This window comes from Strix uralensis, chromosome 9 (assembly GCF_047716275.1).
Source record: "Strix uralensis isolate ZFMK-TIS-50842 chromosome 9, bStrUra1, whole genome shotgun sequence".
Lineage (NCBI taxonomy): Eukaryota > Metazoa > Chordata > Aves > Strigiformes > Strigidae > Strix > Strix uralensis.
In genome coordinates this window covers 31,151,360-31,179,182 of record NC_133980.1, presented here as the reverse complement: position 1 = coordinate 31,179,182, position 27,823 = coordinate 31,151,360, and the positions used below count along the sequence as shown (strand labels likewise).

The 27,823-nt window shown below is 44.1% G+C and overlaps 1 long non-coding RNA gene across 1 annotated transcript in view; it reads right to left on the bottom strand.

Moving 5' to 3' along the window:
- LOC141947209 (uncharacterized) overlaps positions 1-27,823 on the bottom strand; it is a 101,543-nt gene that overhangs the window by 42,873 nt on the left and 30,847 nt on the right. Inside the window, exon 2 of the long non-coding RNA XR_012630052.1 lies at positions 13,857-13,975. This is a non-coding gene — a long non-coding RNA (uncharacterized LOC141947209). The remainder of the gene's footprint in view (positions 1-13,856; positions 13,976-27,823) is intronic.

Genomic DNA, 27,823 nt, shown 5'->3' with positions numbered 1-27,823 from the left:
GGGGCAGGTCATTAGAGCATTTTGAAGAGTTACAGGATTAAACAAAGAAAGGGAAAATTCAGGCTGAATATCAGGAAAAATCTTCTTGGCAATAAGCTTCTTGTGGCTGTGATTTATATAGCCATTACTGCCTAGAGGCTTACATCAGGGGCTCTCTACAGATCTGTAAATTAAAAATTGGGGCCTCACTTTAGAGATACACAATGGATGATAAGATACTGAGGTTGCTGCTGGATTAAGTGCTGAACAAATGCATCCTTAAAGTCAGAGCTTAGACCAAACAATTTGCAATGCAAATATGTCAGAAAAATTTTGGAGCGGGAGGAAGAGCCCAAGCTAAATACAAATGATGACACGGCACGTTATGCATAGAGACTGGATTGGAAGTCAGGCCTCTGCTGATCACTCTGCCCTGGAGCTACTGAACCTCAATGCCTTCTGCTGTCTCGAAGTGGGGTCTGGAGGTATCTGCAGCTTGAATTTGACAGAGAGACATGCAGTCCAATTGATGCAAATCCATATTGATCTCAGCACATGCTAGGGATAATCAAAGAGGAGTTTTTCTTGGGGTCTTGTTGGAGCACTTCCTCACTCCAGGTGATGCCCATCCAAACCCTTTGGACTCTGATGATCCTTCCAGCTACTTCTGTGGACCTGAAGACTCTTCTGGTGGCATGTTTCATCTTTATTTAATGCCTCCCTGGAGATTTTGCCTTCTTCCCTTCACCACAGATCTGGATACGGGCTGTAGCTGTCCTATGTATGTGTACTTGTCCTCAGGGATTTGATATCCAGGTCTCATGGATTGATTGCTGCCTTAACTGATGGCTACTGCACTCGTTCCAAGAGTGGCACATCTCTGTTTGTCAGTAACATCACACAAAGGGTAACTATAGGCCTGAGCAGGTTCATAAAGAGAGCATGGCTCTTGTAAGACAGCGTATCCTCATCCTTGTTCACACGGGCACCAATAATGACAAGATGAGCTCTTGTCAAGAGCGACAGAGGCAGCTCAGGGTGGTGGTTGGTCACGTTAACCCGCACTGGCAGGTCAGCTGTGACACCTCGGTGCAACAATGGTCTTTTTACATTTCCTCCAGTGCCAGAGCAGGGTCTGACAGCAGCCGAAGGATCTCTGCCCCATGCCCTGGAGCACCGGATAGATGCTCATCATGAGCTCCAGATGGCAGAGGTTGATGTGTTTAACTTAGGCACGTCTGCACCACTGCCAGGCCTCTGCTGACAGAAGTGTAACACTTCATCACCCCACTACCGAATTTTGGACAATTTTAGACATTGATTTTACTAATAAATGCAGTGATGTTGGCGTTTGCTGATGAACTGTCTAGGATTTAAACACTGCTATTGCATCACATTTGATTTGATATAAAGCAAGGCCACTCCTCATCCTTTAGGTTATTCAGGATTAGAAAATTGAAGCCATTTGAACGGAGATGATATTTCTTAACATAATAATAGCTGGGAAATTGAACTGTAAGAATGGCTTCTTGTTACTAGTTCATAGGAGGGGCTTTTTAAAAATTAGACTAGAAGGAAGATGACTATAGTTTAATCCCAAAATAAATCATAATTCCAAAATGGCTAGCAAAGCTCAGAAGTTGATATGGAGACTGAAAGCTGTGGCAGGGCAAGTTAAAGTTCTCACTGATGATTTTCACTGGGTTACAGAGGGATGCATAAGGACTTTCTACACTCTGTCAGTTCTTTGCATTATTGTATGTTGCAGGTGGTTTTCAACCAGGATTGTTTCTTGATGTTTCACAATAAAGGCAAATAATGACAAATACAACCAGTTCATCTGATTTTCAGATTTCTTTGGAGTTGCAGTTTTTTTAATCTTTCTCCCAATTCTTGAAGTATGGAAGACACCAGCAGGAAAAAACATACCGAACTGGTTAAAATAATTTTAGTTAAAATCCCTCTGTCTCCTACTCTGTGTATATTTAAGCACAGAACAGCTTTTTAACCAAAGTGAGAATTTTAGCAGAAAGCTGTTGTTTGGGTTAAAATATCTCTAATTTTGATCACGGAACATTTTGATTCTCTGCATATACTTCTCATTTTATTCCTCTCTCTTGGCTTTAGTCCAGTGGGAAAAGAAGGCAGGGTTTTTTGCTTATTTTAATTTTAAAAAAATAATTTGCAATCCAAAAGATATCCATTTATTTTGAGTTTTTTTGAGATAAAAAACACTTTTTCTCAAACAGCTGTAACACACCAGCTGCTCCTGTCTCTCTTCTCATCTGAATTCCTCCCACCCGCCTTCTTTCCTCATTAAATTCTCTTTGAACTTGCTACTTTCATTGTTCAATGATGAACTTCTGGCTGTTGGAGACATGACCTATTCAGTTACGTTCACAGGAGGAGAATGGGCTTCTGTGACGGCTGTGTGCTAGCCCAGACCACAGGCAGCGCCACAAGCCTTGCATTCATTTTCCACCTTTATTCAAACAAAAGTGCCATTGCTTGAGAATCGGAATCTTGTGTTCAGTGTTGTGTAAAACAGGGCTTGCCTTTTGTTCTCCTGTAAGCGTTTTGCTGTTTGAGAGCTTCTGGATTGGCAACTCTGATGAATGAAGACAGAGACATTGTCAGAACATGCCTTATTTTCCTTTTGGAAATGCTCACTATGACAAAAATGTTCATTGTTTTGGTGACAAACATAATCTCTTTTTTTTCTGAAGAATCCAAAAGCAGATGGGTGTACTCCTCCCCTGTAAAAAGTGTGAATTCAGAATTAGTTGAATTTTATTTGTTTCATCTAAATGGGCTTTTGTAGAAGGAAACAATCTAACCTCCTTGTCCATCTTTGACAAAACAAACAAAAATGGATCGAAATTCATGACAGAACAACTTGCTAACAGCAGGGACAGTAAGACATTGGAACAGACAGTCTGGGGAAAGTGACATTTCCATCATGGATGAGCTTTACAGGGAGGTTAAGCAATACTTTGTTGCAAGTTGTTTATATATATACACCAGTTACTACTCTGGGATAACGTGTGGACTAAGTCTTAAGCAGTTTTTCACAGAATACCAAGGTTGGGAAAGACCATCAGGAACTGAAAAATTAAGTAAAATGACTGAAAACTGATGGAAATCAAAAGAAATGTTGCATTTGCAGATGTAATTTTGTCCATCTCTCTCCCACTAAATAAAAAACCAGGTATTTCCCTGCAATAATTTTTGACTCTGGTGCCAAGTAAGGTGGACAGAGTAGCACCAGTTCTTGGATATAGTGAGGGAGTGGTGGTGGTGGCGGTGCCCTATTAGACTGGCTTTGCACAGGCAGAAACCCCTGCAAACTGGGTCTTAAACTGGTCAGTGCTGGCTCTACCTCACCAAAGTCAGCAGAGCTATTTCTGCTTGCAACAGCTGGGAATTCAGTCCCTAAGTCTTTATATTAACATAATCCTCTGCAGCGTTGTTGGAAAAGGTTTATTTTGCCTACTGAGAGAGCAGAAGAGAGACTGCTACAGAGAGACAGCAACAGGCAGCTTATCCAAGCTGAGGGTGCCTCTGTGGATTAGAGTGGTGCAGGAAAGAAAAAAAAATATAATTAAAGTATATGTTATCTTTTGAGAGTATTTGCAACCAAGTCCTGTCTCTGTAGTGAAAGCAGGCCTTTGTAACGAAGGCTGGTTGAACTCTAGCTCTTGTTTTATTTAAAGTTTGTACGTGCGCAGTAGGGAAGCAGATAGGGATGGGTATATGGTGGATCAACACGCAAGGCGAGGCTTTCACCAGCAGCTTGTAATTTTAGCTGTCAGCTGTTGTTTGCACAGTTAAATAAACGGATCCCAGTCTCACTGCTGCTTATCTCTGGTACACACACACACAGCGGGAACAAGTTAGAGAGGCCCCTCTAAAAGTATTGCTTGCTCACTGCTGGGCGCTGGGTCAGGAGCCCTGAATTTGTTCCAGCTGCCTCCATATATTAGATGAGAGCCCTTGCTCTCTCCTCTGCTCCCACCTCCTCTCTGTGGGAGCACGCACAGGCTCAACGTTGGTTGCATGGTTTTGTTTTCCAGGAGGGTCCATCTGCTCCTGCCTTGTGTAATCCCATTACAGGCATTCCTGGGTTCCAGCCCTGCTGCTGGCTGCCATGAGTGACATTTTTCATTTCCCCCTCTTGCTGCCAGGCTCAGTGCCATCCTGGGGAAGCCTCACTCTCCCTTTCTGACCTTTTCCTTTGCTATCCGCTCATTGACTCACACTAAACACATTCAAACGTTTCCTCTGATGGAAGAAGCGAGGACACTCTGGGCAAACCCAGCTCAGAAATGATCAAAGAGTCACCCACCCTCCCAAGGTCAAGCAAACCAAAGCTTAAATGCTCCTCTTCTTTTGCACACATACAGTTGCATCAGTTTACTCTGGGAAAGATGTCAGCAAAGTCTGTGTTTCTGCCAGTAGCGACTCGCAGTAAATCAAAGCAAATCAGGCACAGATACCACAGGTTAGTAAACTCTTCAGCTGACTTTAGCTGTGAGGCAGGTGATGTGTCTGACTCTGCAGCATCTTGATTTGAATTTCCTCGTGGGGGAAAATATCAAATCACTCTTGGTGATTCCAGTGGACATTTTCACCTCCTAAAGGTTTCTTACAGTGGCTCTTAAGAGTTGTTTTGTTGAAATGTGGTGGGAAATGGGCAAAAGAGGCTTTTCCAGCCTCTCCCCTGGACTGCATGCTGTTAAGCAAAATGGGCAGGAAAGAGCCTTCAGTGTAATGTAGCCTTAAGAGCTGAGGATACTGAGGGACCAACATAAAAAGCAGCAGTCCCTCCACAGCAAGCACACACTAAGCGGGCTGAGTTTGAGAGAAGAGAGGCAACAGTAAGCTGGATTCACTTTTATCTGAAGCATCATCTTCCAAGTGACCAAAAGAAGTGCAAAGTATGATCCCACCTTGCAACACAACAGGGGCCTCTCTAAATTCTGGCTTTGCTCAATGATTGAATTTAATCTGAGCAGTGAAAACCCACAGGGAAGGAGGGAGGGGTTAAGAACCAGGCTGTGATTTATCCTGCAATTTATCCTGGTGTTATATCCAGGATGTCTAATGTGCCCGGTTCATCTTCTTGCCTACAGCTCGAGCTGCAGGTGCTCAAACAGCTCTTGAAATTAGACCCTAAGGCTGGGATTCATCTGCCATCTGGCAGGGGACTGGTGAGATGTCACCTCCCAGAGGCACTAGGCTGTGTCCTGTGATCCAGCTGTGATCCTGGTGTGATGAATCCAACCTCTGCTGACTCTCTTTGTGCTCTGGGACTGACACAGGGAGCTCACATGCACCACTCAACGCTCCCACACATCCTACCAACTTCTGAACCTTTGAAGAGGTTTGGAGGCCTTTCTCTGGCTGGATGCAGTGTCCCCTCTCCACCCCATGGACACCACCAGCATTTGCACTCTCCTGGTTTCAACTGTGAACAAGAAACAATCTGGGCCTGTGCTGCCTTGTGCTGCCTTGTTCCCACCAATGCTGTGTTTGTTTGTTTATTTCCGGAGTGCAGACCCTGCTAATTTATGTTAATTGGAATTGCACAGGTAGGTTTTTCCCCCCCTCCATGTCCCCCTGCATCCTGCTGTGAAATCAAGCTGGCTTTATAATCTCCAGCAGCCTGCTGGAACAACAGGAGCCTTAGCATGCACAGCATGTTGACAAGCTGCCCCCCCCCCCCCCCCCCCCCCCCCTCCTCATGAGGAAGTTTGCATATTTGGATAGTTTTGAAGGCTTGCTGAGCCACAATTACAATTCCCATTTATTTATTTGTTTAGTAAGAAACCGCCATTTACGAGGCTGGCTGCCCTGCGGCACCATAACTGTATGTTCTCCCTCCCCTTTTGCTGGCTCCCACACACTCTTCTGGGGAATAAAAAGCAAGAGGAGGCATTTGTGCTCCTCATGCCTCGGTGCTGGGCAATGCTTGTCATTTGGTCTGTGGTGTGGGTCTGGTTGGCACGCCCAAGGTGTGGGAGTCAGGGGGAGCTTTGCCTTTGGCTCCCAGGGTCTGTCTTCTTCAAGAAAGTGAAAAAGCTCTGCTTGCCTTGCTCTTTTTTTCCCCTTAGAGCAGTTTGAAGGGGAAAGCCTCCTTCTCCACAGGGATGGCTGTGGGTGTGCAGGCTGTGAGCTGGGACCCAGGAATTCCTCTCCCAAGAGACACCATGGAAGGTGAGAGCACCAGGGGAGGGGGGACCTCTAAGCTCCAGGGACACACCACCCTATTGCTATTTTAAGAAGCTCAGAAAACTCAAATCCCCAGAGTTTTGGGGGCTTTGATTACTAAGGGAGTTTTTAAAAAAGGGCTTATATCTTGAGAAAATTTGTTTTACCCAGCAGACAGAGCAGGGGCTTTTATCTTCTGTAGGGAATTAGCCCAGATTCATATCACTGTGATGGAGATCAGAACTTGACCACAAATATCTCATTAGTTTTAAAAGTTACCTGTTTTATTTCTGTCCAAAGCATATTTTCCTTGGGTGCTTTCATCTTAAAAACACTAACTTCTAGAAAACCAAGTTTTAATATCAAGTGTGATTTTGCTTTCTTTGAGGAGTGGAAAATGCCACACACTGTGGCATATGCACAGGATTGAGTCACAAGAGAAAAAATAAACAGTCGTCTTTCTTGGGTTGATCTATGTACATCTGTTTCCTGGGAGAGAGGTGAAATGGGATATTTACTTGGGTAAGTATTGTAAGCCAGATGCACTCCACTGTGAAATAAAAAAATGATACTAAAATTAACTGTGTAAAAGGGATGGAGCTGGGCTTTTCATCAGAAACTGGAGTTTTTGCGTATAGCATGCATAACAAGACTACGAATATTCTCATCTCTAAAGTTTCCAATGAAATGTCAGTCCCATCAGAGATAAAAACAAAACTTCTTGCTTTTAATGAGACTGGGATTTCCCTCTGTGCCTGATGGGGCTGCTCTACTAATCTTGCTGTTGGCCGTGGTTTGGGGGAAAACCAGACATGGGCGGGTAACTTGCAGTCTGGGCTGGCACACAAAAATCACCGCATCTCTCATCCCTTCCTTGCTGCCGGGACAGATGGACACTCGCTGTCTGACCAAAGACTTCAGATGCAGCCCCAGCACCTCAATATCATATCAAAAGACATGTGACATCTGGTCCTCAATGAAGTCATGACTTCAGAAGGGACTTGCATGTTGCTACTAAGAGTAAACTGTGATTTGATCACTGAGATAAGCTGTAGGAGAATGGCCTCTATCGGATGCCCATCTGACGCCAGCAGCTCCCTAACCCAGCAGAGCGCCTTCAGTAGCTCAAAGATGAATATTAGAAGAATTAAGGGAGGAAATAAATAGCAAAGTTTTAAGAAGGTAGGTAATTTATAATTACAGGGCTTACCGAGGGATGATGCCATATTGGGATGTGTCAGCACTGGCACCGGTGCTCTTTAACATCTTTGTTGGTGACATGGACAGTGGGATCAAGGCACCCTCAGTACGTTTGCTGACACCACCGAGCTGTGTGGTGTGGTCACACACTGGAGGGAAGGGATGTCATCCAGAGGGACCTGGACAGGCTGGAGAGGTGGGATGTGCCAACCTCATGAAGTTCAACAAGGCCAAGCGCAAGGTTCTGCCCATGGGTCGGGGTAATCCCAAGCACAAACACAGGCTGGGTGATGAGTGGGTTGAGAGCAGCCCCAAGGAGAAGGACCTGGGGGTGTTGGTGGGTGGAAAACTGACTGTGAGCCAGCAACATGCACTCACAGACCAGAAAGCCAACTGTGTCCTGAGCTGCATCCAGAGCAGTGTGGGCAGCAGGGCGAGGGGGGGATTCTCCCCCTCTGCTCTGCTCTCATCAGACCCCCCCTGCAGTGTGTCCAGCTCTGGGGGCACCAACATCAGAAGGACACGGACCTGCTTAAGCGGGGCCAGAGGAGGCCACGAAGATGCTCGGGGGCTGGAGCAGCTCCCCTGTGAGGACAGGCTGAGAGAGTTGGGGGGGTTCAGCTGGAGAAGAGAAGGTCCCTTCCAACCCAAACCATTCTATGATTCTATGATGCTATGTTTGTTCTCTTGTCATCTGGTATCTTTAAGTTAAGATGGGATGTCTTGCTAAAAGTTACATTCTGGTTTAAATCTGTGTTGTTGGGCTCAGAAAAGGAATCACTCTATGACAGTGTACAGCAGGAAATCAGACTTGATGGTTGTAATTGTGTTCCTGTCTGGCCTCAAAATCTATTGATCTGTGAAAATAATTGCCACAGTTTTCTGATTTTCCTGAATGTTTGATGGTAGGTAAGAAATACTTCTGTCTCCTGTGGCCTGAGCTGCCCTGAAAGAATTTCCTCTTAGCATTGAGCAGGAATTAGGAAAAAAAGAAAAAATTGATTCAGCATAACCAAAGAAAAAGTTTAAATGCAGCTTTGCTTACTTGTTTGATATTTTTTTTTCTGTATTTTCTCAATGGAATGTGGCTGTCAGGACTACTCAATATCATCCTGTGTGTGGGCCTGGGAATGCTGGTATGCAGAGAAACACAGGCACTTTCTGACTTATTTGACTTAATTGCAAGCCATCACATCATTCTTGCTCAAATGACGGGATTAAAATTGTGAACATATACCAAACTGTGTCCTAATAAAGGTTGAAGAGTAAAAACCGAAAGTTGTTTTTACTTCACATAGAAAGAAAAGCTAAAGCATGTAGAACAGAAGAGGAGATATTCAAATTTTTCCAGGAAAGAATCCTGATCCTGCAAGTCCCTGGGCTCCATCAGGCACTCTGTGGGAGCTGAGTGTGCCCACACCGTGCCGGAGTGTCAATGCCTGGAAAATGCACTTGGAACAGAGCGAGCTGGGTGCATTTTCTGAGTGTAAGTGCTACATAAATGGTGCAGAGACCTTGTATGGGTCTGTAAGTACAAGGTAAGTGTTTCTCTCTATATAACAGGCAACCCCTCCTAACACATTGAAATACGCTCGTTTGCATTTGGCAGTTTAAAAGGAGAGTCATTCTCGTCCTGTGCACCAAGCCTGCTCCCTCTTCTTGCCGAGACCTGCATGTTTGTCTTCCTAGTTATCACTGTGGAAACTCAAACATGATATTAATTTAATTAGAGATCAACTCCTTTTATGGAATGCCAATGCCCTATCCGACTAAATCCCCCTTCTGAAGTTGGCAGATGCAAATTAAATCCTGTGCACTGAAGTGTAATTTGGCTTTGAACACTCTTAAAGGCTCTCAGTGATTCAGTGTGTGGAGGGGAATTAGTCTTAAGCTGTATTTGTTGCTTTCTCCTCCCTTAATTTGTTTATATGAATGCTACTGAAGCAATATTGAATGTAGACAAATTGCCAAGTGACACAGATGAATGAAAGCCAAGGTTTTACTGTTCGGTTTTGGAGCTGTAAATAACATAGGTCCAGTCTACCTGAAATAACGGTAAATAATGGGCTATCTGCCACTTCACGTCCCTCCTGCAGTCATGCAAGGGCAGCAGCGCTGGCCTAGGGTGTTTCTGAGCCCTCCAAGAGCCGTATTTTCCAGTGAAATGCTTTTCTTTAGCTGGTTCATCCCAGCCTGATGGGTGACTTTGGAAACCCCATCCCTCCTGGAGAACCCTTGAAGCTCTCCCTACTGATGCACCAGGCTGGTTCCTCCAGACACCACCATCCTTCTCTGGTGGGCCTCGAAGAAAATTGCAATAATTTAGTCTAGGATTACAAAAAGAAGTATTACACGGAGGATCTGCAGGAGAGTCATAGGAGCCCACATAGTGCATTGTTTATCAGCTTCTTTAAATTAACAGACAATACAGAGATTTTGCAAAAACAGTCTATGACAATCTTCTAGTATTGCCGCAATGGTTTTCATATACAGTCAGCTAACGGGTACCACTTTGAATGTTCTCTTTTATTTTCCTTCACTGCATTCACTTGGAAGTAGATGTCTATGATTCTGCATGCCAAATACCATAATGGGAGTCTGATCACACTGTACCAGTCTGATCAATCCTTTTACTCCATACAACACAATTTAAGCAAGAGGTGTTTTAAGCCAGCCCCAACAGATTAATTACAGACCATAGTCAGCATTTTTTTTCATTGCTCTTAGATCAGACAGCGATCTAGCCCAAGTATTTTTGCTTCACTGTAATGTTTCTACAGCTTTTATTTTAGAGTCTCTGTTTCCTCCCATGTTCTTCCTGTCTCTGGGTCTGAATTCAAAGTGTATGTTCATCTCACCAGCAGGTGTATTATCACACCGCACAAACTGCTTGTGTCCCACACTCACCAAATGGCTTTCACCCAGTATCTCCAGGTTTTTTCATAAGGAGTGATTTTAAAGCTTCCCATGTGAGAGTTTGTAGAAATGAATCAAACAGGAGAATCTGCAGGTAACAGATTCTGGTTTTCTGTTGAACATTTTAACAACTGAGCAAATAAGTGCCTTTCAATTACATGCTTGTTGCAGACACTCCCTGCTTATGTTTTATAACAATGATTTTGGATCAAGAGGTTTGCAGCTAAAGGGATAAACATTTAGCCCTGATAAGCAGATTTGTAGAAATTATTGTTATCCAGAGCTGGTTTGATTCATTAGGAACCAGCAGTGGACAGCTCTTGAAATCCGACAGGGATAAATTTAACCCACCAAAGTGAAATCTGCTAAGGGATGAGTCTGAATTATATTATATTCATAATAGCATTTCCTTCTGTTATTTAATATCTCAAAAATAACTATGTGAGAGAAATTATTTTCTCCACCAGTCTCCCTGACCTCAACAAAAACCTGAAACACACTTGCAGGGACATTTTGGGTTCTCCCAGCAGAAATGGAGCAGCAAGGATTCAGAACCAAAGTGCAATGAGATCCTGGACATTTACTTGTGTGGGCTGTAGGGATGAGCAACAGAAAAAGAGCTGTATACATTCTTAGGTGATACCCATCCCAAACCACTCATATTCTCAGTGCATTTTGGTAACAGACATAACATTTCACAGCAACCTGCATTTGCACAGAGACTTCTTTGACCTAGAGAAGGACTCACCGTATCTTATTTGAAGAATTCTACCTTTACTGTTCTGACCTAGCAGCTTTTCTTGTTTATATTTCTCTCTGTCTGTCTTCTTCTCCCTTCTACCTACTTTCCTTCCTTCTGTTTTCACAAGCAATTTTTTTTTGCATAGAGGAACACTATTTTGGGAGAGGGATGTTTGCCTGTCCTATGCAGTAGGGTACCCAGCTCCCTGGGCAGAAAGTCACCTAGAAAGACCTCATACATCATGGTGTTCCCATCTTTTAATCTATGAATCGGCCAGGGGAGAAGGCCACTGAAATAAAGCACAGATAAGGGTGGGCAGCAAAGCATGCACTTGTCACAGAATTAGTATCAGAAATATACGGGCGATCCATCAAAGTTATGGCATGCTCTCCTTGTGGTTAGTTGATATATAACACCCCCAATCAATAACTAAAGAGAGGGGAGAGAAGAAAGGGATTTGATTTAATATTTGCCTAGTCTTTGTAGAAAAGTAAGATTTATTGCAACATAAAAAACCCAAATTTAGCCTCTAGCTTAATAGCCAATTGGTCCCTGTGATATTGCTGGAATCATATTTACTGTGCATCCTAATACAGAGACATTCATACCCGTACACCTGCTCAGCCGTGTCATGCTGGATATTAGCCACTGTGAAGCATACATCTGGTCTTGACTTGTGAATGGCTTGCTTAAGGAAACATTGTCTTTATTGCATTTAACATTTTGAGTCTGTAAGAGGTTTGCAAACTACCATTGATATTATCAAGGAGATCTCAGGACTTGATTTGGCTCAGCGCTGTATTACTGGGTCTGCGTGTGTCAGACTGAATTAAAGGCAGGGTTGAAAAATGCATCTGGTAGGTCCAGAACCAGTAATAACCATTGGATGTTTCTGCTTGCTCTTTGCTGTTATATTCGAGACATTACATTATGAAATCACAGAAGACATATCTTTTCCTCTTTCCTTCCTGGGTGTCTTAGATCCAGGTCCCTCCTATTCTGGAGGGCTTCTGGTCCATGCAATGTGGCTCATGGGGATCTGCACAAGCCTCACACCCAGGTTTCATATCTTGCCACAACTCCTCTCCAACTACTGCATGGAATGATGCTACAGTAAGAGAAGGCAAATGACCCAGTTCAAAATAAAATTGTCTTCCCAAGGTTGGGCAGAGACGTGTAGAAGTTTTATATGTTGTGCCTTTTTATGCATGATCAACTAAGGCTGGGAAAAACAAGCATAGCCTTTAGCTTCAGCTACTAATCCCTGTTCTTGGCCAAAAAAGCAATGAAAAACTGTAAATGTTAGTGAATTCAGACCTTAGTTACAGCAAATCCTGACAGAGAACATAGTAACAGGTGGTTTGATGCTGATTTTGGCAATCAGCATATTTAGCCAGAAGCATAAACTGCCCTCGTGTTTGTCATGTTTGCTTTCAGATCAGTGTGAGACTCTACTCCAACCCTTATCCAAACTCTTAATAGATCAGCTGAATCTGCAGAATTTGACCAGAATGCACAGTTCTGAACTTTTTGGTACTTTTAAGTTCTAGACAGGTCAAAGAAAAGAAAATGGTGACAACCCTGAGGGTATTGTGACACTCGTATTCACAGCACCCATCACAATTCCAGTATGCCGTATGCATTCCCATTTTGCAAAAAAATCAACAACCACCATCCCCTCAGCCCTCTATCTTTCATGGACATTTCATATTCTCCTAAAAACCCTGGAAGTCTGACTCATAGAAAGGAATAGGCTCAAGTATGGAAGAAAATTCTTAGATTTATGACACATGCACTCAGTTCACAGAAGGATTCTGGTGAGATCCAAATATATCCTCCCTCCTTGCACAGGACACAGGAGTGACACATGAATTTTACCAAACAGTTGACCTTTTGAACCAGTACGCCTTGCATATGGGAAGACTAATGTCCTCCAGCTTAAGAATTACTCCATGTGTGACCTGAGCTATGGAGGAAATCATCTAAATAATTCCTGTGATATCTTCTGGTCTTCAACTCCATCGCCCACATTATTCATTGGCCTGAAATTTATGTCATCAATTGGTGGTAAAGTGCAAGGTAAGTGCAGACCATCAGGGTTCTCATTTAACAGCTTTTTATATCAAATTTGTAGAAGTACATGTAAAAATGTAAAAGGCAGAGCAACGGTGTATCAGACAAAATCTGCAACTCAGCTGGAATTTCACAGACTATTTATGTTTAGTCCATGGGCAAGAAACAAATATAACCACAACAGGAAAGTTACTGAAGACAGTTGAGTTCAAAACCAAATACGATGTGTGTCACCACAGGCCACTGATAGATCCTTCACAACAAGAAAAATCAGCTCATTTTTCCTCCCAGCAAATGTCAGATGTTTTAGGAATGGTTTGTTCTGTTGATTATTTTTGTAAAATGAGTCCTATTATAATTAGGAAGCCTGCGATCTAGAGTTAACCCCTGGCTCCAATCTCCCCAGTCTTTGAAAAAATTTGATCTCAATCTTGGCATGAACCATTGTGTTCAGTCTCCTAAAAATTCAACTCAGGGTAGACAAAGCTCCATAAATGTTCCTGAGGTCAGAAATGAATGCATATTTATTGCAACAATAGCTGTATTACCAGCCATTCACAGCTCCAAGAGCCAAACACAGGAGTTTCTTCAGAAATAAAACCAAACAGATGTCTCCAATGAACACAGTTATCATATCGGCAGAATATTTCTTTCAGTAATCTCCCTAGTAATTAATTTTTCTGTTATCACGAAAGCCATTTCAGGGACTGGGAAGAAAAAACCCTGTTTTACTCACTGGCCTCCATGCTGATCCCAGGATCGCAGCCCCATCTCATCCAAAGGCAACTTCCGAGACACACGAGACACCCCTCCTCTGCCATTCCCCGGCAGAGGCCAGCAGCCCCCATTGTCTTCCTGCAGAGAGAGAGATAACAATGCGGTTTCCCCCCATAAAAGCGAGTTCAAAAAAGCATTTACCTGTAACAACAAAAGCAAGCGGATAAATAAGAAAAAAGCACAAGTGGTGTTTAGGATAACATGTAATTAAAGGATTAAAAATTCATACATTTCGATGGGAAACGGCATTGAAATTGCTGAGCCGTTAATGACTTTGAATGAAAGGGGGACTTTTCACTCAACCGGAGTGTTCAGAACCAAGATAGACCTTTTATCATTATTAATTGTTTCATTCATGGCACATAGGAGATGTGTGCCTGCCAGAGAAGTTTTGTTATTCCAATGACTGAAAGAAACTTTTCTAACCCTGCTGCTACTGCCTTGGGTGGTGGAGCTGCCTGGGGAGGATGAGGCAAGGGGACGAAGACCACTGCTGCCTTTCTGCAAAAGCTGGCTGGAGGTGTGTGAGCACAGCCCACTGCTCAGTCTCATATAGCTAGAGCATGACCTGGAGATGTTTAGTCCTAACAGGATGGTGCCAATCCTCCTGTGTCCTACATTCATTTGGCTGAGCCCTTCAGTTGCCACAGGGCTTTGACTAGGAGAAAATCACCCCTTTCAACAGGGCCAGCACTAAACCTAAACCCTTCCAGGTCCTCACAGAAAGGCTCAAATAAGATTTACAGGACGCAAGGCCTTCTGCTGAATGACTGTCACTCTTTCTACATTACATTTAAGCACATCTGTTATTTTTAGAAAGACAGATAGACAATCAGCTAGCTAGGTGGACAGGCATAAATAGATACACTAGAGAAAGAGAAATTCATACCAGCATCTTGCTGCCTATCTCTCTTTAGGAAGCAGTGTTTTAAACATTACTCTTTTCGGAGCCATAAAGACAAGATGACTGATTGTTTCTTTAAAGCCAGCTGAGAGTCCCGTCTGATCACACAAATGACTAGAGTGGAGCTCGAAGGAAAAAACAGCTATTGGGAGAACTGCAACAGAATTGTAATTGGACAATAGCCAGTTCACAATCACAGATAAGGCTGAGGTCTGACAGATGCAACACAAGACACTGGCAATGGAGAGCTCTGTTTTCATCATGTTAGAAAACTGGCCTGATTTTTCTCATTTCTGGAAGACTATGGGCACTCTTGCTTTATAATTTGGCCATTCCGTTTGTAGTACTTGATGACTCTTTCTTTTATAATTGTGACCAAAAACGTCAAAAAGGATTTTGCTTACAGAATTCAAAAACACAAAACAAAAATTAAAGACATCATCTAATGAAAGGGATCAATCAGTAATAATTATAGCCTGAAAGATGAAAAATTCGGGAAGCAATGGAGGTGTGAAAGGAGGAAATTGGAAAGAATTTTCAGAGCTTAACATCTGGTCAGATAGACAATTCTCTAATAGCCATCAGATACATTTGTCTCTACAGGGGATGAGAATTATCCACTGGTGGTGTTTGCTGTGGGTTCCCTCAGTGCCCAACTGTGCAACATGCAGAGAGCCATTCCTACAGCTACAGTGCTGCCTTTTGTCCTGTTTGGAGGGCACTCCTGTGTGATTTTAGTGGGTTTTTCCCCCTTATTTTAATCTTGCGTTGTTGGTATGGATGAATGAGTTCCAGAACTATGCAAATCTGTGTAAACAAGTGTGGTCTTACTGAGCAGAAAAGAGTTACATAGGCTTTTTCCAGCAACAGACCTTTCTCTCTAGCTCAGCACTGTGAAGGGCACAACTGAGACCTGGTAGCTCTGACTTGTGCTCCCACTAGAAATGTTCACAAGCTCTTGATTTATTAAGCTCATCCCACAGAAATACTTAAAATTTAGGTATGCACTTAAAATTAGGACTGCCACCTTGAAATGCGGCCACCATGGTCATAATGTCAGTGACTACTGTAATAAAGACCATTTGTCTTTGCTGAATTTTAACATGCAGATGCAGCATGTCTCTGTTATTTCTCCATTTGGAATAGGAAAATACCAAGAGGTGAATTTTTTTAAATTACTTTTTTATTGGCATTTTCATTTTTTTTGGAATATAAACATCATCTGGTTCACATTACTCAGTCAGCCACACGGGAAATGGTAATAAGTTTTGTTGATATTATTTTTCTCTGAGGGATTAACAAGGTTAATACTTATATATGTTTTAAGAGATTGGTGCATACCCCCAGGCAGCGGCAAAGAGAGTAAGAAGTATCAGCAGTATCAAAACAACTTGCAGGTGGCTGGCCGTTACTGCATTTCAGTGGCGTGGCAGGACCAAGGGCACGGAAAAGACATCACTTGGGATGCTGGCACTGGATTACTCTAAGATAAATCACCTTGTGCCACTCACCAGAAAGGGGATGGTTTTCCAGGAGAGATTCCAACAGAGTTATCTATCTGATCAGCTATTGTGGGCTGAAGATTTGGGGCCAAATCAAGCAGCTGTATTTCAGCAGGGAGAAATAAGGGAGAAATTGCCCTCTAAAGAAAATACTAGATCTCTTATATCCTAATTCTCTGTTAGTCTGATCTGGTGCATGTTTATGATGATGAAAACCAGTGTTGTGGTAATGTTTGGGGATCCCAACTCCAACCAAAGGCCCTTTTGCAGGGTGTGACCCATACAGCCTGCAGCATACACCCACTCTTCAAGGTGCAACTGTGGCACTTAACTGAGTCATCTAAATTAAGAGGCAAGTCAGTCCAGTTGGCCTCTGTAGCCAATAGCAAGAGATGGGTAACTTCAGAACCAAGCTGGCTTCTGTAGGGCAAACTTCTGTTTTCTTTGGTTGAAAAGGGAACATCAGGTGGGATTTATCTCACTACATGTTAGTAATGTGGTATCCAAGACAGAAACAGTTATGCAGGTCCTGTCTGTGTCTCCTTTTACTAGAGAGATCCTCCACAAAACATAAGCTTCCAGCCATTTATGATCAGGGAGAAACTTGGTCCAAGAATTGTAACCAGAGAGGGAATAAAGGGGATGGGGTGAGTAACTGGGGGTATGATGTGCTGGAGTTCACAGAAGGGCAGGAGCCCACCAGGTCCTGACCCCATCCCCTGAATTCCTGTCCTGTGGCTGCTCTGGTGAAACATGAGGACATAACCATAAGATGATATTCAGATTATAACCATACATGCTGACAGTATTTTGCTCTTTTGCACACCCATTTGACACCAGACCTCTAACCATTTTATGCTGCTCTTTCCTTCCAGTTCCTCCACAAGCAACAGCCTCTTTAATCCACAGTAGGTCTGTGAGGATGGAGAGCAGTGAAGGAAAGAAACCTTGTGGCATTAGAGATGGGAGGGAAAAAAGCAAGCTGTGATTGATGCCTGTAATACCGACCACACAAATCACAGAGCTCCATGAAACTCCTATAATTTAAGGGAGAAATAAGAAGTGAAGCATTATGCCCATGTCACATATGATGGCTCTTGGAATAAGACAAATGCTGTGCAATTGGTTTAGACAGCAGGACACAGAAGAGAGGCCACACACCAACACTGTAAGTACTATAGACCCAAAATTGTCCATTCCCAGGTCTGGGCATCTGGCATGACAGCACCAATCTGAAACAGACTGCAGCATCTACTCCAGAAGAGTCCTCAGAGAATACAGTGAAAGGCAAAGCATCTCTCTGATTTAATGGCTTTGAAATGTTTTCCATTCTTCCTGTGCAAAGATTTTGTCTGAACCAACCTCCTTTCAGGTCAACAGGACATCAACTTTGTGTTGTGACTGACTTTAATGAGATTTTGTTCATGCTCTGAAAAGTAGAGCCTGCACTGAGTAAAGCTTGAATGCTCCTAATTCACATTTACTCTTACTTCTTCAAATGTAGGTCTAGTCCGTTGAGAGGACTTGCTGACCCTGTGCTGAGTGGCCCCCTGGCCAGGGAAATTTTGGATAGGAAAGAGTACAACTGTCCTGGTCCTGTCTGTAGTGTTTGGGCACCCCTGTGCCTCCCAGATGAGGTCCTGCAGGAGGAGGAATGCTTTATCTGTAACTCCTAGGAGACCTAAGCCCAAGTTTTACTGTGTTTGTCAGCAGCATCTCAAAGCACTGAAGCAGAATATTGTCCCCTCTCCCACATCATGTGCGAAGAGAAGCCTTACACAGAAATACAACTTCTAGGAGGTGGATGGGGTCTTCCTTGTCCAGTGCAGTTGTCTGGGCATGAGAGAGGAGGCATTGAGACAACCTGGGAAACCTTTTCATGGATCCAGCCTGGGGTGGAGGGAGGCAGAGGTGAGGAGAGATGCCGCTCAGCAGATCCCCTGGTGCTCAGCAGAGGAGGTGGAGCTGTGCTCTCCCCTGCTCCCCCCTTGCACCAGGCCACCCTTGTTCTGCTGCGTGCAAAGGGGACACAGACCAGCTCTCAGTGATGGTGCTGCAAAGTAACTGTGCAAATGCCCTTGCAGGCAGCAGCCGGAGCGTGCCTGGAAGGAGGATGGAGTAACGGTTGCATTAGGGCCTCAGGGGTTGGCTGCTATATCCATTAATCAACTTTATGAAAACTTTTGGGGTCAAGAAAGTAATAAAATAATGGAGGACAAGCCCATGCTGCCCCTTTCACTTTCCACCTTTCTAGTCATTTTATCCCTCCTTCCCACAAAATCAGCTCGCTTTGGCCTGACCTTGTAATGTGACAGCTCTGTTCAGCCTGGCAAAATTAAGATGATTTGTCCCCCTTCATGTTACTGCATTTGCTTTCACTGTGCTCCTCCATCTGTTTGCTTCAAGCTCAGGGTTCCCTAATCGTATTCCAATGGAGACAAACCTCATGATTAAAACTCAAATGCGAGCTTATCCAGGCTTCAGCAGCACAGGTGTCAGGGACCCTGAAACTGAAAACTCAATCTTTCTGATGGATTTAATTCAGGGATCTGTTTTGTCACCCTTGTGTTGGGTGCAACAGCAACCCCTGCCCCACCTGCCCCTCCTTCTCTCACTCCTCCTGGCAATTTCCTCATTGCTTAAAAATATTCAGTGAGGCTACATCAAAGCAAATATTGAGACTTGTATTATTGTTGCCAGGGGTGACATTAGATGAGAATTATATGGAACAATAAGGGCGCTGGAGTATAATCCATTTGACATTTGGAACATGTTCCCAGTGCTCTGTGCTCCTCGAAAACATTCGCACGACAGAACTGTCTTCATTTTCATCACAATATTTGTGTGCGTGAGTAGATTTATCTCTCTTTTTATTTCTCTGTCTGGTCATTCTCTGCAAGGCCAATGAAAAGAAAAACCTCACTTCTGGGGCTGCTGCATTGTCCAAGTATCATTTTTGCTTGTTTATACCCCAAGGATAAAGGGTGGGCAGTAAATTGCCCTCAGCATAACGCTGGTCCAGACACAGGACCACTGCTCATTGCTCTTGTGCAAAGCCATCAAGCTCTAACCCTTCCACTGCTGTGCCTGCACGTCCTGGGCCAAGGTTTGAGTTTTTGGGACACCCTGGAAGTAGTCAAAGAAGCCCACGTGAAGCAGCTGTAGTTCAGAATTGCACCAGAATGGCAGAGGCAGACAGTGAAGAACTGTTTGTGACAGATGGGTTCCAGCTCTCCTTCCTCTGGGAAACTGCCACGAAGGAGCTCACGCTGGGTCCCAGTGCATGAATAGAGCACGTACCTACAAAGCTGTCTGCCTGCTGACACGGCCTGGCGCTGCTCGGGCACTGAGCCCACCCGCTGAGGGGCTCGGTCGGCCAGCTCGGGCACAGTGTGGCACAAACGTGGGGCTGTGACTTTTAGCCTCTCTGGAGCACAGCCAGATTTTGCTTCTGCCCCCCAGGCTGTACTACACAAACATGAGAAAGCATGGCTGCAAAGTAAAACCCAAATGCCTCTGAAGTTCCAAAGACTTCAGAAAGTTTTCAACTTCAAGGCCAAAGCACACCTAGAAGGGAAGTATTTTAGACGATGATTCTTGCTTGCATCCTTGTTATCCCAGGAATTTGCAAAGGAGCCAGAGCAGGTCATGAGCCTTGTTCCCACTGAGTGATGGTGATGTGGGCACCTAGCCTTGCTCCTTCCTAAAGTCCACCTTTACCATCACTCTTTCTCCGATATTACATATGAGGATGGACATTTTTAGGAATAAAAGCCTGACCTCCTTAAAAGCATCATCACTGACTTCAACTGGGTCCTGATCTGCAACTAGCAAGTCAGCTCAAATATTCATGTATGCACACAAATACATGAAGAGATGCACCAGCACACACAGAGAAGCTCCTCCTCCACAAACTCAATAGCTATATTCCAAGTAATTATCTCAATTACAGATTCACCAGGATCATCTCATTTGCTTGCTAGATTCCCCATGCACAATATCTTTCCACTCAAAGCACCCTCTCTGTCATATGCTCAACGCACTGGCTCGCAGCTGAGCTGTTATTCCTTACGACCACGGAGCAATTTAGCTGTGAAATTACCCCGTAGAGCAGTGGATCACTTTTCATCTGGAAAATGTGCAATACTGCATCTTAAAGAGATACAATACAGAATATACAGCATGGGCTGGATTTTGCAGCGGTTTTAAAGCACTTGGGATTACTGTTAATTTTGATGAGAATTGAAGGTTTTCGGTACTTGTCATGTTTGAGAGAGAGAAAAATGTGGGGAAAGTCAGAGTGGTCAGAGCAGGCAAATTTACATTCCAAGATTACAACAGCAAAGTCTTCAGCATAACTGCATTAAAAATGTGTTTATCCCATATAATATCTATGCTTTATGTTATTTTCACTTTAGAAATCATTATCTTGCCCTCTGAGCTGCATGTTGTGAATTATTTCCTACAAGAACTGTGCATCTAGCCTGGAGATTCAGGCCAGGTTCGTTTAAAGTTTCCCGAACGTTCATGAACTTGCTTGAGTGTCTGGGCTGATTTATGGGGCTGACGTGAACACGGGTGAGACTCATTGGCCTCTGCTTGAGATTCTGGGCTTGCTCTTGCTCAAACCTCAAAGTGAAGCTTATGGAACATGAACCTTCCTAAACTGCCAATGAATCAAATGTTTGTAAAAATTTTTGCAAAACGAAACAGCAAGAGATCCCACACAGACTGTCCCTGCCCTGATGATGTTTCCATCTTGGAAGACAACAGTGAAAATGATTTTGCTGCAGGTTCCCACCACTGAAGGACTGGAAGCTACAAACTTGGTTATTGAGGCTGTGTTTAACCTTGCTGCAAACATTGGTTCTGCATGTGGTTTTATCCGCAGGGCTTGGGGAATTGTACTCCCTGCTCTCCTTCCCCAGGAGCACTGGCTGCTGTGGTCCCTCTGACCGGGTCTGGCCAGCATCCACACAGGCACTAACTTCTGGGTTGCTTCTGACCTGATTTATGAATGAGTTCCTACACAGGCTAACAAGAAAACGAAAGCTGCTCAGATGGCAAAAGTATATTTATATAAAGAACACAAAGGCAAAATAAAAAATCCATGGATTAATACCTTCTGTTCTGGAAACCACATACAACAACTTGAAAATGTTAAATTTTTTTCCCAGTATGGAGATGTGTTGATGTGGCTCCTTTTCCACGAACAGTTCCAGAATGACGAATCAGTGCTTCTCCACGGCAGGAGTCAGAAAGGGCTTCTGCTCACAGCCACGGGCTCCACTGGCTTCCCTGACATTGTTTTCCTTACACCTTGGCCCTTGTTATGAGTGATGCTAAAAGTTATTAAGTTCTCATATTAAGAATGGGGCCTAACGATGCCCCATATTGGCAGAAAATATTTGATGGGATCCGTTACACTTCTCTCTACCACAAAGGATGCTGAAGGGGACTCGCTCTGGCCTCAGCATCCAAACTCTCCATCCTTGGGCAACCGCCTGCGTGCTGCCCTCTGTCCAGCTGCAGCCCACAGCCAGAGAACACCGAGGTGAAAGATTTCCCCACTGGAAAGTGCATGTTGAGATTTTTACTTGGCATTTATGGAAATGGCTCCAGAAGATATGGGGCAGGGCAGAGGCTGGCTTTCTAAGGCGAGATTAGCAGGAGCAGCTCCCAACCCTGCCAGCCCTTACACAAGGTCTTGGTTCTGAAACCTTTGTACTGTCCTTTTAACTAAGTATGAAGATAATTAAATTTTGCAGTGTGGTTACACCTCAGTAAATATTGTCGATAAAAATCAATTGGCATTTACTGTACTTAATGTATAATAATGATTCTTATAAATCTAAATTATCCTTATAAATCTAAATTAAATGCCTAGGTTTAAATGCATTTAGGACATTTAATTAATAAAGTGTTACCAAATAACCATGACTAATCTGTTTACTTCAAGCCTGATTTCCATTTCCAAAGGATTTATTTCTCAGCACTGTGTGCGGGAGGGTAAAAGTGAAAGTGTGTGAAAGGGTTTTAAAAAGCTGCTGCAGGTACCAGAAATATTCAGAAGCTGTCAAGGAAATTCCCTCACCTTTCCCCACGGAGGAGTGCTGATGTGCTGGAACCAGGACTTTTCAAAGGAAAAGGTCCATTTTGACTCATCTGTAATTTTAAGTGTTCAAAAAGTTTTGGAAGAAGTCTGAAACACCGTTTTGACAGGATTAATTAAAAGCTCTGGTTTTCTGTTTAGGCCGATTTTCCAATTCAAAACTTAACTTAACTTACAAAGAGAGAAAACAATTAAGGATGAAAAGGTCAAAACCAGAAAGAACTGATCTAAATAAAACCTTCAGACTAGACGTAAACACCCTATGGATTACCCATTTGTGAAAAACACAGGATTTTACTTTTTTCTCTGGAACTTATCTTGAAATTGCTGTTCACTGAGGTCTAAAGGGCAAAGTGGCTCACCCAAGGTCCATCAAGGAGCCTGTGACAGGCAAGGACTTGAGGTTACCTCTTCCAAGTCCAGCTGGGCTCAGCTGTTTTATGTTGAAAAAACCCAGGTTCTGGTAAACCTGGAATATGTCGTGAGCTAGCACTGAGTTCATTCACTTCAGCTTGCTGGCCCCCTTCCCCCACTTCAAATTCCCTTATCAAAATATTGTGATGTTTTATTTTAATATGGGATTTTGTTACTCAATGTCCTTCTAGACAATTGAACAACAAAGACTTCACAATCTCCCCCAAATGAAGCAAATGTTTTGTTCAAGCTGGAACTTGGTTTTTTTTTGTTTTGTTTTGTTTTGTTTTTCCCTAAAAAGCTGGAGAAAACACAATTCACATCAAGTCAACCCCAATATTTTGCAATAGCCACCAAGCACAACAGCCCCACCAGCTCTGCTCCAGAGCACTCAGCTGGACTTTAACCAGTGGATTGTTCTTTCCTCCCACCACAATTAACATCCATAGACTTAGCTCACATAAAGCCAGAGGGTCAAATTCAGAGTAAGTGTAGCATGGTGCAATTCCATTGAACCAAATACTAGATCAACTCCAGTGATTAATTTAGCTAAAAACATATAATTATGAGCAGTAAAAAATTATTTCTTCTGCTGCTGGAAACTGGCTGAGACTGCTTCCTCGTATAATAGCCGCACCTGCCAGCATCTAGGCCTAGCAGCTCTCCTAATCCAGTTCATACTGACTTAAATCATTAGTCTTAAACCTACTCAGTGCCCCGTAAGGTACAAATGGATGATCACAGTCCAGCCATGTGAGGGGAGGTATCGGCAGCAGAGTGAGCTGTTGGTACCCTCCTTGGTAGGCTGAACAGAAAAGTCCAAGCACATTAAATTCACTCCTTTGCACAGGGCGTAAAGCAAGGTTCGTGTACTAACTAAGCCAGAGTTGAAGGTTATAGTCAGACATTCAATTGCAATTTTTCTAGTGCATTTTAATTAGTTAGCACTCATACAAGTTGGTTTCCCGTTCCCAGCACAGGCAGGGTGACTCGCTCCAGGCGCACTCCCGGTATCTTGCTGTGCAGAGTCTCTCTTGGTGACACCCTGACAGTGACATCTCAGCCCCCAACCCAGCTCTCTGCAACATACACCGGGGTGAACTGCAGTTTCCCCTTCACACCGAGTCTCAAACTGGGCCAGTGTGACAGCCCCAAGTGCCACGGTTCCCTCTGCTGAGCCGCTGTTGGCAGAGATGTAAGTAGCGGGCCGCGGTGATCCAGCTCCCAAAGGGCTTTCTTAGCCACTGGTAAATTCCCTATGGAAGAGTAATGCCAAGGAAATCACCTTCCAGGAAGATGAGGTATGTTATAGGCTGTCTATCTTTTCCCACTTGATTCAGACTGAGTTTGGCAGATGGAAACAAGCCCAATCCTAAAGAGAGAAAGAGGTTGGGAAAATATTTTGAAAGGGAGCCTGGCATCTCTGACTTAACAACTCTTGGAGTGACATTTGACTTCATCTGTCTAACTATTTTGATGGTCTCTCAGGTTTTTTTTTCTGATTGGGATAATTTATTTGCTTTCATGCTAAGTTTTATTGGTTATTGATTTTCCAAGTCATTCTGAACCTATGTCAGTTTATATGTGCTCGAAGTAATAGAAATTGTTCTGGGGAAGATACACCGTGTAAAATCCTATTGCCAGCCAGACTAAAATCTACAAATACTGTTAATTACTGTGATTACAATCCCCTCAGATGACAAATTCAGACCTATTGTCCCTCCACTACACCACACAGCCCCCACTGTAAAGAATTCATCTACTCCAGACACCAGATTCAATGAGTGTGTAAATCACAGGCCGAGGTCAAGAAGCGAGCAGCATCCAAGCTGTCACTTCTAGAAAGTCCAGTGCTTTAGATTCCCCCAGCAATCCTCTCACACAGTCTGAGGGAACATGACAAACTGTTCATGCCCTGATCCTGCTCAGATTGCTCCAACGTGCTTTTTAAATGGCTTCCAATTATTTAAATCTGATTTGAATCAAAAAAGGAAACTAAAACCATATCTATCCCTAGTCAGAAGAATGAATAGGTCCTTTATGGGCTGCATACCATAGCTTCATGTCATTTTGTGTTTTTCTAGCATGAGATGTAATGACTGCCAAATGAGAAATCGTTCTTAATAACTACTTCCAGTAAGCCTGCTCTTGGAGCCCTGCACCTCTGTGCAGGCCACGTGGTTTCTTTTGGAGATGCTGGAGTCCACCCACTACGGCCTGTCCTCCGCGGCAGATGAGAAGTGTCTCTCACTTGAACAACATGAAACCATCCTTATGGCATGATGGGTCTGCTCCTGGGCACACACTGAAACATGCCATTGTCCTAACCAGACCGTGTGCCCTCCTTCTGCCATTTGCAAACAAATGAAAAGAAAGACCATGTTTTTTTCTTTCTGCTTGGTTATTCACCAGGGTTTACAGCCTGCACACTCCTCCAGCTGCTGGGGCTCAGCCTGCCTCCCCCAGCTTCCACCACCCCTTTGAAGATGCTACTGCTCCCATTATCTGCACACCGATCTACCACAGGAGCTCAAACTCCAACTCTCAGTCCAGAGGAACCAAAATCACAAAGATCTACTGTCTAACGCTACTCTGGCCTGTGTTGGCTTAATGAGGTGAGCAAATGATCATACAAGCAGCTGTGCCAGCAGACTGAACAGACCCCACCCTCCTGCTCAGGATGTTGATGGGGACAATATCTCTGTAGCTGGGAACAGGGCAGAGATCGAGGGAGGCAGGAGAGGATGTTTGGGAATAGTTTCATTCTGGTTGGCGTCGATCCTCTCGAAGGCGATAACGGGAGACAGGCTGTGAGGAAGACTAGGTGGCTACTCACTGCTCCATCTCCTCCCCCCTCTCCACCACATAGGGCAGAAACCCATTTTTCTTCTCACCTGGGTGGAGGGGCAGGTCCTGCGCTGAGCTCAAAGCCCTGCCTGGCACCGAGCATCCCACCCGGGCTGGGAAGTGCTGAAGCTGCACCATCGTGAATCGCACGGCGTGCGTGGGGGAGAAGGAGGAAGGAGGAGGGGAGCAAAGGGAGGAGGGGAAGTGTTTCTCAATTTAGAAAGAATAATGCAGCTTAATTGTACCAGCAGCTGGCAGTGCTAGGTGGAGTGAGGTGAGGCCTAATTATTGCACTTGGCAGCTGCCTACTCTGCTGAGCGTGTGATGGGAGAAGAGAAGACTCCTTCCAGCAGACAGGTTGGGAGAGGGAAGGCCAAGGGATGCTGTCCTCACACCCGCTGCCGTGGTGGCTGATAGTGGAGAGGGAAGACACATGTTGCTCAAGAGCATCAGGTGGGACTTCACTCTACCTCCAAATGGAGGGGTGGGAAAGGAGACAGCATTCCTAGGTGCTTCTGAAGGGAGTGGGGGGGGAAAGGCATGAAAAGAAAGTCCTGTGAATGGAGATCACTCCAGTCTGTGTAAGAAAGGGGAGGAATTAGTGGGGAGGTGAGATCTGCCAGCCACATCCCAATTTGAGGTTTCTGACTTTCCTGCAGCCCTTACACCTGAAGCTAGCTTCTAGTAGGTCACATTTCCAGCTCCTGAGGTGTCCATGTTACCTTCTGGTTGCTGCAGGCCCCTGGTGGGATACGACCTTGGGGACTTCTGCTTAACAAAGACTAATGCATACAATTTAACACATGCAGTTTTGCCTCCCTTTCTGCTTTTATCCTCTTCTAATGCTAAGCAGGGTGAAGGGCAAATGCGATTGGGATGGTTTGAATTGCCATAAGAAGAACTGAGCTTGATTTTCATTAGCACTAAGATCCCTTTCCACCATTTAGGTTATGGAAAAAGTCCTGAAAACAAGGCAAAAATAATTTACAACTGCTTTAAAACTCCTTCACACTGTCAGAGGGATGTAAAAGAGTTTCCACATGATTGCAAAGGAAACCCTTTGGTCTCCCATTTCTCAGCTCACCACCATGCAATGATGCTGAAATTGTTGATTAGCTGACATCCAACACTTAAACGTTACAAGCCTTTATTATTTATTTCTTGGGCAGAGAATTACCACTACGTGTTATTTTTATTTTACAGATCCAGCTTCTGAAACTACTTAAAAAGCTTTTGATCAAAGATGTACAGTGGTGCTGACAGAACACAGAATAGTTTTTGCTGGGGAAAGCCATCATTAATTATCAGACTGTAAGTAGCACTGATAGTGCAAGCATTTGATTTTGATTTAATGTCTAAATAAGCTTGCTTACAATGGCAAAGTGCTTCTTGTTTAATTGAAAAGCACTAAGTTTTCTATCTCCCCTTCTTGTTTTTCATTCTGGCCATGTTCCAGGTGTAGAAATAGAAAGAAACAGGAACAGAATGCAAAAAGTCAGTGTGAAAAATCATCAGAGCCACAGGAGCCTGCTGAGCCTTCTGCCAACACCACTGCTGAGTTGTCTGGACCATCCTGTCTCTTCAAGGCTGCCCTTGACTTTCAGCTTTCCTGCCATCCTAGCCCGGGGTGGGTCCATCCATCCATCCCCTCTCTTGACCTGTATCTCCCCTTACATCACACTTTCTGAAATCATGTCACTATGGGTTTCTCCCATCCTCCATCAAAAGGGGATTTTCATCTTGAAAAAGGTCTTCACTCAAAGACAACTAAGTTGCTGTACAAGAAAACAGAGGTACTGCCTTGCGAGGAGGAGAGGAGAGACTTTGGAGAGCCTCACCTCGCTGGCACGCCCTGTGTGCATGGGTGCCCCATGGTTTTGCAGCCTAACAGACAGCACTAGCTGGTATTTTTAGTGCTGCCAGACACTTGATACCTGCCAAGGTCACTGTGTGACAAAAGTGATGAGCCGGCGTGGCAGCGTGTACCAACACTTCCCAGCAATCGGTTTTAACAGGCGTGCAGCCGCTTGCCAAGGACAGACACGAATCACGGGGGAACGACGGAGGTGGCTGCACACCTCCTGCCTCTGCCCTTTGTTCTCTGCTCGGCGCCTTGTCGTATCAGGTCCCCGCAGATGCTGCCCGAA